The sequence below is a fragment of the Callorhinus ursinus genome, unplaced genomic scaffold (genome assembly GCF_003265705.2).
Source record: "Callorhinus ursinus isolate GAN/ISIS: 27379988/994484 unplaced genomic scaffold, GSC_fseal_2.0 scaffold10, whole genome shotgun sequence".
Classification (NCBI taxonomy): Eukaryota; Metazoa; Chordata; class Mammalia; order Carnivora; family Otariidae; genus Callorhinus; species Callorhinus ursinus.
This window is the reverse complement of record NW_027397072.1, coordinates 77,960,380-77,973,185: the sequence shown is the minus strand read 5'-3', so window position 1 is coordinate 77,973,185 and position 12,806 is coordinate 77,960,380. Positions and strand designations below refer to the sequence as shown.

Genomic DNA, 12,806 nt, shown 5'->3' with positions numbered 1-12,806 from the left:
TCCCTACATTTGTATCTTTGTGGTAAATACCCAGTAGTGCAATTGCTGGATCGAACGGTAGCTCTAATTTCAACTGTTTGAGGAACCTCCATACTGTTTTCCAGAGGGGTTGCACCAGCTTGCATTCCCACCAACAGTGTAGGAGGGTTCCCCTTTCTCCACATCCCCGCCAACATCTGTCGTTCCCTGACTTGTTAATTTTAGCCATTCTGACGGGTGTGAGGTGGTATCTCATTGAGGTTTTGATTTGGATTTCCCTGATGCCGAGTGATGTTGAGCACTTTTTCATGTGCCTGTTGGCCATTTGGATGTCTTCTTTGGAGAAATGTCTGTTCATGTCTTCTGCCCATTTCTTGATTGGATTATTTGTTCTTTGGGTGTTGAGTTTGATAAGTTCTTTATAGATTTTGGATACTAGCCCTTTATCTGATATGTCGTTTGCAAATATTTTCTCCCATTCTGTCGGTTGTCTTTTGGTTTTGTGGACTGTTTCTTTTGCTGTGCAAAAGCTTTTTATCTTGATGAAATCCCAATAGTTCATTTTTGCCCTGGCTTCCCATGCCTTTGGCGATGTTTCTAGGAAGAAGTTGCTGCGGCTAAGGTCGAAAAGGTTGCTACCTATGTTCTCCTTTAGGATTTGGATGGACTCCTGTCTCACGTTTAGGTCTTTCAACCATTTGGAGTCTATTCTTGTGTGTGGTGTAAGGAAATGGTCCAGTTTCATTCTTCTGCATGTGGCTGTCCAATTTTCCCAACACCATTTGTTGAAGAGACTGTCTTTTTGCCATTGGACATTCTTTCCTGCTTTCTGACGACATAGCTCTTAATGCAACTTCATCTTTGTGTCTTTCTGTGTGAGGCACTAACTCTGTTACTGTTCATTCGGCTGTCAACACAGCTTACATATACAGTCTGAATACAAGCCTGGCAGGGCAAACCAGGATTTATTCAAAAGTGAGCATGGTAACATCGGCCATCTGGGGTAGAGCAAAGAAACTGTGTTTTTAAAACCCCTGCAGTTTCTGCCCAAGGATATAGAGCACTGGCCAGTTTCACTGCCAAACTTAGAACAAAAAGAAGCCAGACAAACAACAAGTAAATGCCTTTTGTTACGCTCATCAGAGTGCTCAGGTCACAGGGCAACTCGCTGGCCCCAAATGTGAAGACAGACAGGCCCGTGCAGAGACCAGTTAGATGCAAACACTCCTTGGCATGAGATGCAGCAGACACTAGTAAGAAAAGTTTGCCTGGGGGGGATTGGTGAATTGGTAGAGGCTAGCCAGATATATATTGGTGAGAAGGTAAAGGTCCACAGGCCACCAATAGAGGGGAAATCTGCATTCTTCTGCATTGAAGGCTTTTTCGCCATAAAGCCCACAGGGTGCTCACAGAAAAGACTGGCCCAAGAAAGTCTCCTTCATGGAGCAGAACTGGGAAAGAACAGTGACACAGGAACTCTTATGCTCCATCTCACCTTCAGAATAAAAGCCCTAATGTGTGAATGTGGGGGTTGGGGCGCCGGAGGGGGGCAAGGAACACAGTCACCCTTAGGCCATTGGTGAAAATCCAGGAGAGCAGAGGGAAGGAAAGGGGGAAAAACCAAACCCTCCACACCCAGAAAAGGAGCAAGGCTAGGTGCTGGGCTCAGAACTACTGAGATGAACACACCCCCGAGCCTCTGGGACACCAGCCTGCCTAAGATGAGAACACCCACCCCAGCACTCCCCTATGATCCCTGACTGGCAAGGAACTTGTAAAGAGACAGACTCTCTCTGAGGCCCAATGTGAAAGGAAAATTAAAATATGAGGGCGGAACAGACAGTGAAGAACAAGTCTCTAGCACATCATCCCCAACCCTAAGCCAAGTACCACAAGAATTTGAGGGGAATGTGCACTGGAGGTAACAGTAACAAACAAACCTCAAACCTAGCCCAGCTCTGGATTAGATTAAATTTATGCCTCTCCCCCCAAAAAGAAAGGTATGCTCATTTCCAGACATAAATAATATTTATTTCAGTGTCTATATACTACATGTGATGTCTAGCTTTTAAGAACAATAACAAAAAAAGTAAGCATGCTAAAAAGAAAGAAACAACATACTACCAAGATACAAAAGTACTCATCAGAAAAAAATTCAGGTATGACACAGATGCCGAAACTATTTGAAAGAAAATTTAAAAGAACTGTGATTAATACATTAAAATTTCTAATGGCAAAGGTGAACAACACGGGAGACCAGATGGGTAATTTCAGCAGAGGGGTGAAAACCTTAAGAAATAACTGAATGGAAACACTAAACATCAAAAACACAGTAATGAAATAAAAAAGAAAAAACAACACAGTAATGCAGATGAATACAAAGAGTAATCAAAACCAAAACGAGCATCAAAGGGCTATGGGATGATATCACATGGTCTGACATGTGCATAATTGGAAACACAACAAAGAAAACAGGATAGGAGAAATAACTGAAAAAAGGGCTGAGAATTTTCCAAAAACAATGACAGACATAAACCCATGGACCCAAGAAGGTCAAGTAGGATAAATAAAATAAAATGCCCTGACGCTCCTACAGGGGTGGTGGCAGAGAAGGCCACGTGGTGAGCCAAGACTCTTACCCCCACCAAGTGTAACAAGTCCTCCCTGCCTGTGTCCACTCCTACCCAGCAGTTTCGAGGTGCTCTACCCCTCAGAGTCCAAGTGGGGAAGCTGGATTTCAACCTCTACCTCCTCCTCCTCACAGTATGTAGCCTTTTGTGTTGAGCCTCTTTCACTTACCAAAGCACATTTAAGATTTACCCAAGCTATTTCATGAATTGAGAGTTTGTTCCTTTTTATGAATGAGTAGCATCCATCATTGTATGGATGTAAAATTGTTTATCCATTCCCTGTTGAAGGACATCTGTGTCATTTCCCATTTTGAGCATTTACAAATAAAGCTGTTACAAACGTCTGCTTGCAGGTTTTTACATGAATATACATCAAAAGCTGTGAAGGGCCTGAGATTTTACCTTACTTGCAAACTAACATGGGTGCTGGCAGAAGATCCAAGACTTCTGGGTCACCAACAAAGGACTTTACTACTCACAGCAACAACAGTACCCAGAATGTCGGGGTGTTTGGGGGGTGGTTTCTGTACCAGTTTCCTGAGTTCCAATTCCCATAAGGTGATGGGAAGAGGGTTAAGTGACACTTGCACCACAGTAGGTTGTGTTAAAGGAGAGGGACTCTGAACTTAGGAAAACTGAATATTCTATAATGGCCTGTAAGCATGCTTGTTCTTTGCTCTGGAGTTAGATACTATCTTTACACTGGACAATAAGCACTCTACCTTTTGCTACTTTCCAAGGCTGTCTCCTACATAAACATCCATGAAAAGACAGACCAGAGGTTCTTGACATAAGAACATAGATAATTGATTTGAAATCATTTCCTCTTTTTTAATGTAGGCTTTTAGTGCATTAAATCCCTTCTCAGCATTGTATTAGCTGCATTCCACACATTTTCGTGCTTTGCTTAATTTTCATTAAATTTTATGAAATTTTATTTTTTTTAAAGATCTGACATTTATTTGAGAGAGAGAGAGAGAGAGAGAGATCCAGAGAGAGAACACGACTGGAGGGGAGGGTCAGAGGCAGAAGCAGACTCCCCACTGAGCAGGGAGCCTGATGCAGGACTCGATCCCAGGACCCTGGGATCATGACCTGAGCCGTAGGCAGGACACCTAACCAACTGAGTCCCTCAGGTGCCCCTAATTCTATGAAATTTTAAATTTTCTCTTGTGATTTCCTTTCTGATCTGTGAATTATTTAAAGGTTTTTTTTAATTTATTTATTTGACAGAGAGAGACAGCATGAGCAGGAACACAAGCAGGGGGAGTGGGAGAGGGAGAAGCAGGCTTCCTGCAGAGCAGGGAGCCTGATGCGGGACTCAATACCAGGACCCTGGGATCATGACCTGAGCCAAAGGCAGACGCCCAACGACTGAGCCACCCAAGCGCCCCTGATCTGTGAATTATTTAAAGCCTGTTCTTTAATTTCCAAGTGTTCTGAGATTTTCATGGTGTCTGTTATTGATTTCTAGTTTGATTCCACTACAGTCAGAAGACATCTGTGACTCAATACTGTATGATTTCAATTCTCTTAAATTTGTTAAGGGTTCTTTTATGACTCAAGATATGGTCTATTTATGTGAATGGTCAATTATTGTTGGAAAAGAATATGTATTCTGTTGGTGGGTGGAGCTTTCTATAAGTGTTAATTAGATATTATTAGTTGAAGGTGTTGTTCAGTTCTTCCAAATCCTTGATGACTGTTCAATAGTGCTATTAACTGCTAAGACTGGGGTACCGAAGGCCCCAAATAGAATTGCTGTATTTGTCTATCATTTCTTTTGACTCCATCAGGTTTTGGTCCATGTATTTTGAAGCTTTGTTGTTTGGCGCATACACATTTAGGACTGTTGTCTCCTTTTTTCTCAATTAAAGTATAGCTGACACACAATGTTACATTAGTTTCAGGGGTATAACACCATGACTGGACAAGTTTATATGTTGTGCTGCATTCACCACGAGTATAGCTGGGATTGTTATCCTCTTGTTGGGTTGCTCTTTTTTTTTTTTTTAATAATTTTTATTGTTATGTTAATCACCATATATCATTAGTTTTTGATGTAGTGTTCCATGATTCATTGTTTGTGCATAACACCCAGTGCTTCAGACAGAATGTGCCCTCTTTAATACCCATCACCAGGCTAATCCATCCTCCCACCCCTCTCCCCTCTAGAACCCTTAGTTTATTTTTCAGAGTCCATCGTCTCTAATGGTTCGTCTCCCCCTCCGACTTACTCCCCTTCATTCATCCCCTCCTGCTATCTTCTTCTTCTTTTTTCTTAACATATATTGCATTATTTGTTTCAGAAGTACAGATCTGTGATACATCAGTCTTGTACAATTCACAGTGCTCACCATAGCACATACCCTCCCCAATGTCTATCACCCAGCCACCCAATCCCTCCCACCCCCCACCACTCCAGCAACACTCAGTTTGTTTCCTGAGATTAAGAATTCCTCATATCAGTGAGGTCATGTGATACATGTCTTTCTCTGATTGACTTATTTCACTCAGCATAACACCCTCCAGGTCCATCCACGTCGTTGCAAATGGCAAGATCTCATTCCTTTTGATGGCTGCATAATATTCCATTGTGTACATATACCACATCTTTATCCATTCATCTGTCGATGGACATCTTGGCTCTTTCCACAGTTTGGCTATTGTGGACATTGCTGCTATAAATGTTGGGGTGCATGTACCCCATCAGATCCCTACATTTGTATCTTTGGGGTAAATACCCAGTAGTGCAGTTGCTGGATCGTATGGTAGCTCTATTTTCAACTGTTTGAGGAACCTCCATACTGTTTTCCAGAGTGCACCAGCTTGCATTTCCACCAACAGTGTAGGAGGGTTCCGCTTTCTCCACATCCCTGCCAACATCTGTTGTTTCCTGACTTGCTAATTTTAGCCATTCTGACTGGTGTGAGGTGGTACCTCATTGAGGTTTTGATTTGGATTTCCCTGATGCCGAGTGACGTTGAGCACTTTTTCATGTGTCTGTTGGCCATTTGGATGTCTTCTTTGGAAAAATGTCTGTTCATGTCTTCTGCCCATTTCTTGATTGGATTATTTGTTCTTTGGGTGTTGAGTTTGATAAGTTCTTTATATATTTTGGATACTAGCCCTTTATCTGATGTCATTTGCAAATATTTTCTCCCATTCTGTCAGTTGTCTTTTGGTTTTGTGGACTGTTTCCTTTGCTGTGCAAAAGTTTTTTATCTTGATGAAATCCCAATAGTTCATTTTTGCCCTGGCTTCCCTTGCCTTTGGCGATGTTTCTAGGAAGAAGTTGCTGCGGCTGAGGTCGAAGAGGTTGCTGCCTGTGTTCTCCTTTAGGATTTTGATGGACTCCTCTCTCACGTTGAGGTATTTCAACCATTTGGAGTCTATTTTTGTGTGTGGTGTAAGGAAATGGTCCAGTTTCATTCTTCTGCATGTGGCTGTCCAATTTTCCCCACACCATTTGTTAAAGAGACTCTTTTTTCCATTGGACATTCTTTCCTGCTTTGTCAAAGATTAGTTGACTGTAGAGTTGAGGGTCCATTTCTGGGCTCTCTATTCTGTTCCATTGATCGATGCGTCTGTTTTGTGCCAGTACCATACTATCTTGATGATGACAGCTTTGTAATAGAGCTGGAAGTTCGGAATTGTGATGCCGCCAGCTTTGCTTTTCTTTTTCAATATTCCTCTGGCTATTCGGGGTCTCTTCTGGTTCCATACAAATTTTAGGATTATTTGTTCCATTTCTTTGAAAAAGGTGGATGGTATTTTGATGGGGATTGCATTGAATGTGTAGATTGCTCTAGGTAGCATTGACATCTTCACAATGTTTGTTCTTCCAATCCATGAGCATGGAACGTTTTTCCATTTCTTTGTGTCTTCTTCCATTTCTTTCATGAGTATTTTATAGTTTTCTGAGTACAGATCCTTTGCCTCTTTGGTTAGATTTATTCCTAGGTATCTTATGGTTTTGGGTGCAATTGTAAATGGGATCAACTCCTTGATTTGTCTCTCTTCTGTCTTGTTGTTGGTGTATAGGAATGCCACTGATTTCTGTGCATTGATTTTATATCCTGCCACTTTACTGAATTCTTGTATGAGTTCTGGCAGTTTTGGTGTGGAGTCTTTTGGGTTTTCCACATACAGTATCCTATCATCTGCAAAGAGTGAGAGTTTGACTTCCTCTTTGCCGATTTGGATGCCTTTGATTTCTTTTTGTTGTCTGATTGCTGTGGCTAGGACTTCTAATACTATGTTGAATAGCAGTGGTGAGAGTGGACATCTCTGCCGCGTTCCTGACCTTGGGGGAAAAGCTCTCAGCTTTTCCCCATTGAGAATGATATTCGCTGTAGGTTTTTCATAGATGGCTTTTATGATATTGAGGTATATACCCTCTATCCCTATACTCTGAAGAGTTTTGATCAAGAAAGGATGCTGTACTTTGTCAAATGCTTTTTCTGCATCTATTGAGAGGATCATATGATTCTTGTTCTTTCTTTTGTTAATGTATTGTATCACGTTGATTGATTTGTGGATGTTGAACCAGCCTTGCAGCCCAGGGATAAATCCCACTTGGTCGTGGTGAATAATCCTTTTAATGTACTGTTGGATCCTACTGGCTAGTATTTTGGTGAGAATTTTTGCATCCATGTTCATCAAGGATATTGGTCTGTAATTCTCCTTTTTGATGGGGTCTTTGTCTGATTTGGGGATCAAGGTAATGCTGGCCTCATAAAACGAGTTTGGAAGTTTTCCTTCCATTTCTATTTTTTGAACAGTTTCAGAAGAATAGGTATTAATTCTTCTTTAAATGTTTGGTAGAATTCCCTGGGAAGCCATCTGTCCCTGGGCTTTTGTTTGTTGGGAGATTTTGGATGACTGCTTCAATTTCCTTAGTGGTTATAGGTCTCTTCAGGTTTTCTATTTCTTCCTGGTTCAATTTTGGTAGTTGATACATCCCTAGGAATGCACCCATTTCTTCCAGGTTATCTAATTTGCTGGCATAGAGTTGCTCAGAATATGTTCTTATAGTTGTTTGTATTTCTTCGGTGTTGGTTGTGATCTCTCCTCTTTCATCCATGATTTTGTTGATTTGGGTCCTTTCTCTTTTCTTTTTGATAAGTCTGGCCAGGGGTTTATCAGTCTTCTTAATTCTTTCAAAGAACCAGCTCCTAGTTTCGTTGATCTGTTCTACTGTTCTGTTGGTTTCTATTTCATTGATTTCTGCTCTGATCTTTATTATTTCTCTACTCCTGCTGGGTTTAGGCTTTATTTGCTGTTTTTTCTCTAGCTCCTTTAGGTGTAGGGTTAGGTTGTGTATTTGAGACCTTTCTTGTTTCTTGAGAAAGGCTTGTCTTGCTATATACTTTCCTCTCAGGACTGCCTTTGCTGTATCCCAAAGATTTTGAACAGTTGTGTTTTCATTTTCATTGGTTTCCATGAATTTTTTTAATTCTTCTTTAATTTCCTGGTTGACCCATTCATTCTTTAGTAGGATGCTCTTTAGCCTCCATGTGAGTTCTTTCCGACTTTCCTCTTGTGATTGAGTTCTAGTTTCAAAGCATTGTGGTCTGAAAATATGCAGGGAATAATCCCAATCTTTTGGTACCGGTTGAGACCTGATTTGTGACCCAGGATGTGATCAATTCTGGAGAATGTTCCATGGGCACTAGAGAAGAATGTGTATTCCATTGCTTTGGGATGGAATGTTCTGAATAAGTCTGTGAAGTCCATTTGGTCCAGTGTGTCATTTAAAGTCTTTATTCCCTTGTTGATCTTTTGCTTAGATGATCTGTCCATTTCAGTGAGGGAGGTGTTAAAGTCCCCCACTATTATTGTATTGTTGTCGATGTGTTTCTTTGCTTTTGTTATTAATTGCCTTATACAATTGGCTGCTCCCATGTTAGGGGCATAGATATTTACAATTGTTAGATCTTCTTGTTGGATAGACCTTTAAGTAGGATATAGTGTCCTTCTTCAACTCTTATTACAGTCTTTGTTTTAAAATCTAATTTGTCTGATAGAAGGATTGCCACCTCAGCTTTCTTTTGGTGTCCATTAGCATGGTAAATGGTTTTCCACTGCCTCACTTTCAATCTGGGGGTGTCTTTGGGTCTAAAATGAGTGTCTTGCAGACAGCATATTGATAGGTCTTGTTTTTTAATCCACTCTGTTAGCTTGTGTCTTTTGATTGGGCAGTTAGCCCATTTACATTCAGGGTAACTATTGAAAGGTATGAATTTAGTGCCATTGTATTGCCTGTAAGGTGACTGTTACTGTATATTGTCTGTGTTCCTTTCTGATCTATGCTGCTTTTAGGCTCTCTCTTTGCTTAGAGGACCCCTTTCAATATTTCTTGGAGGGCTGGTTTCATGTTTGCAAATTCCTTTAGTTTTTGTTTGTCCTGGAAGCTTTTTATCTCTCCTATTTTCAGTGAGAACCTAGCTGGATATAATATTCTTGGCTGCATATTTTTCTCGTTTAGTGCTCTGAAGATCTCATGCCAGTCTTTTCTGGCCTGCCATGTCTCTGTGGATAGGTCTGTTGCCAATCTAATGTTTCTACCATTGTAGGTTACATATGTCTTCTCCTGAGCTGCTGTCAGGATTTTCTCTTTGTCTCTGAGACTCGTAAGTTTTACTATTAGATGTCGGGGTGTTGACCTATTTTTATTGATTGAGAGGGGTTCTCTGTGCCTCCTGGATTTTGAGTTTCCTTCCTCACATTAGGGAAGTTCTCTGCTATTATTTGCTCCAATATACCTTCTGCCCTCTCTCTCTTTCTTCTTCTTCTGTGTTCCCAATTATTCTAATGTTGTTTCGTCTTACCGTATCGCTTATCCCTCGAATTCTGCCCTTGTGATCCTCTAGTTGTTTCTCTCTCTTTTTCTCAGCCTCTTTATTTTCCATCATTTGGTCCTCTATATCGCTGATTCTCTCTTCTGCCTCATTTATCCTAGCAGTTAGTGCCCCCATTTTTGATTGCACCTCATTAATAGCCTTTTTGATTTCGACTTGGTTAGATTTTAGTTCTTTTATTTCTCCAGAAAGGGTTTCTCTAATAACTTCCATGCTTTTTTCAAACCCAGCTAGTATCTTTAAAGTCATGATTCTGAACTCTAGGTCCGACATCGTACTAATGTCCGTATTGAGTAGGTCCCTGGCTGACTGTACTATCTCTTGTTCTTTTTGCTGAGGTGATTGTTTTTGTCTTGTCATTTTGTCCAGAGGAGACTAGATGAATGAGAGAACAGAATGCTAACAGGTTAACAACGTCTGCAGCAAATATACTCTATGGGTTGATCTTTTTATTATCATGTTAAGTCTCTAGTAGTTCTCTTTGCTTTAATGTCTACTTTATGTGATATTAACATATTTACTCCAGATTTTTAAAAATTAGTTTGTAATTATCTTTTCCATCCTTTTACTTTCAACCTGTTTTACTTTTGAAGGGAGTTTCTTACCACATAGAGAGGTGGTTCATGTTTTTGTCTACTCTCCAGTCTCTGTCATGTAATTGGTATGTTTAGACCATTTACATGTAATTACTGATATTTAATTAAGCTTCCCAGTTTTTGTTTTCTGTTTCTCATGTATCTTATTTTTCCTTTCCTTCCTATGGATTATTTGAACATTTTTTTGGTGTTCTATTCTGATTTATTTGTAATGTTTTTGAGTGTGTTCCCTTATGTAGTGGGCTTCATGGTTGCTCTAGGTATTTTCCTAGGCATATGTGTAACTGATCACAGCCTCTTCATACTGATGGTTTACCACTTCAAACTATCCTTTCCATGTAGGTCCCTTGTCTGAAGTACTTCCTCTATATTTATTATACACCGTATTAGATGGTGTTAACCATAAAACATGATTAAAGCAACTCATAAGGTTACAGATTCTCTGCTATGTTTACTTTTATACACCCATCCTACTGTTCTTCCTCTACTTCTGAAGGTCCAAGCTTTCCTCCTATTTCGAGAGCTTCCATTAGCCATTCTTTAAGGATATGTCTCCCAGCATCAAATTCTCTTCATTTTCCTTCTCTTTTAGTCCTGAGGATATTTTCACCAGAAAGAGGATTCATGGCTTACAGTTCTTTTCCTTCAGCACTTGAAAAATGTTGTGCCACTTTCTTCTGGTCTCATGGTTTCAGATGAGAAACTGCTGTCATTTGAACTGGTGTTCCTTTATAGTTTATGTGTTATTTCTCTTTGGCTATTTTTAGGATTTTTCTTTGTCTTTAGTTTTCAGAAGATTAAATGTAATGTGTCATGGTACGGATTTCTTTGGTTTTACCTATTTGGGGTTTGGTTAGGTTCTTGTAGTTTTTATGTTTTCAACCAAATTTGGGGAGCTTTTAGCCGTTACTTCTTTGAATACTTTTTCAGTCCCACACTCTTTTCTAGAATTCTGATGGTATGAATATTACCTCTTTTTTACTGTCCCAGAGATTTCTGAGCTTCTGTTGGTACTGGCATCAGTTGATTGCTCTTCTCAGTCAAATGTGGATTTCTTGGATCTTGGTATGATGAGTGATTTTTTATGTCCTGGACAATTTGGTTACTATGTTAGGAGATTATTCCCATTTAAATGTCATTTAGGAGGCAGTCACCCTGTTCAAGTTTAGCATGTTTATTTTAGCCTATGTTTGTGGGCTTTAGTTCCAATGACAATTTAATTTTCTATCCCATGCAATCCTATTCTGGTCTGCTTTGTTCTTCTTGTGCTGCTGGAGCTCCCACTCAGTTCCTATTTGGTGCTGTCTGTAGGAAGCCCAGGAAAGGCACATCTCTGGGCTGCCTAATGGTGCTAGGTGACCTTCTGGGGTGTACAAGCAGAAGCTGCTGAGCCTGACTCTATTTATACTGCTGAATTGAGAACAGGAAGACACAAAGCTTTGCCTTTGTTGTTGTTGCAGGATTGGACTTCCCATTGGTGCCCCAGTTGTGAAGCTGGGACAGTCAGGGACTTTGCTGTTGCTAGCAGGTCATGCCACCTACAGGTGACCTGGTTTTAGAAATGCCCCAGGCTTTGCTGCTGCCACTGCTACAGCTGTATGGTATCACCTGCCCGTACCCCAGGTGTGGAGTGCAGTGTGAGACAGCCTGGGATGTTGCTACTGTTGCTGCTGCCAACAGATCAGACCACTCATACAGTGCTGTGGCATGGGGGCAAGGGTGACTAAGGGCCTTACTGCTGCCATTGTTTCTAGTGGATCAGACTACTCTCCAGATTTGGGTTGTGAAATGGCAACTGGGCAGCTAGAGCTTTGCTGCTTTTGCTGCTGCCAGCAGACTGGACCACTTGATAGGATCTGAGTTGAAGAGCAGGGACTGGGATAGCCATGGCTATACTATCGCCACTGCTTCCAATGAACTGGACTATGTGCCAGGGCCTGGATGTGGAGTGGAGTTTGGGGATTCTCACTAGATCTCTGTTGGGCCTACCTTTTCCCAGTGCCTTTGGTCAGAGAGGTGTAAATACATGACTCTCTGCATTTGTCAAAACCCATAGATCTACACTCCAAAAAGAGTGCTGTGTACAAATTAAAATACAATTCAACTAGGGTATGGGGGAACCAACGTACTAATGAATGACAAAACCACACTGAAGTAGCTGGGTAAAAAAAGTACCTGACTTAATAACTTTAGAAAAGGTTTTTTTGACTGGAAACTGTAAGGCTGAAGAGAGAAAGAACTACGTGTAAACAGTGCACACCAGCTGATAAATTTGTTTCTCAGAGTATGGGTTAGAAATTCTGAAACTACTTTATATGTATACTAGGGTTGAACAAAAAAGTAAATACATTACAGATAGCAATAATCAGGTTTTTCATGGGCAAAGAAGTTACAAATAAGGAAATACATTCATTACAAATAAATCCTGTGGCTGTGGATGGGTGCAAGAGGTATTAGTATAAATTCACAGTTTTATTTTTCTTCTTTAATGAAAATACAGATAAATAGATACAGGAATATAGCCATTTATGCACAGATGGGCTATTATACATATGTTTCCCATCTCTCTCCACTGAGAGGACCTAGAAGCAGTGAGTTCAGCAGCAGCAATAAGCATACCCCAATGCCCAGATTTTGGTTTATAAACACCATTCTCTAATAAAAGAAACAAGGGTTCTTTGGAGATGTGGTAAACTCCAGGGTTGAGGCTAGGAAAATAGAAGATGATCATGAAACAT

The 12,806-nt window shown here is 40.5% G+C and overlaps 1 protein-coding gene across 11 annotated transcripts in view; it reads right to left on the bottom strand.

The window, feature by feature from the left end:
* Positions 1-12,806, bottom strand: part of VWA3B (von Willebrand factor A domain containing 3B) — a 246,473-nt gene that overhangs the window by 109,213 nt on the left and 124,454 nt on the right. The gene's annotated exons all lie outside the window — the stretch shown is intronic.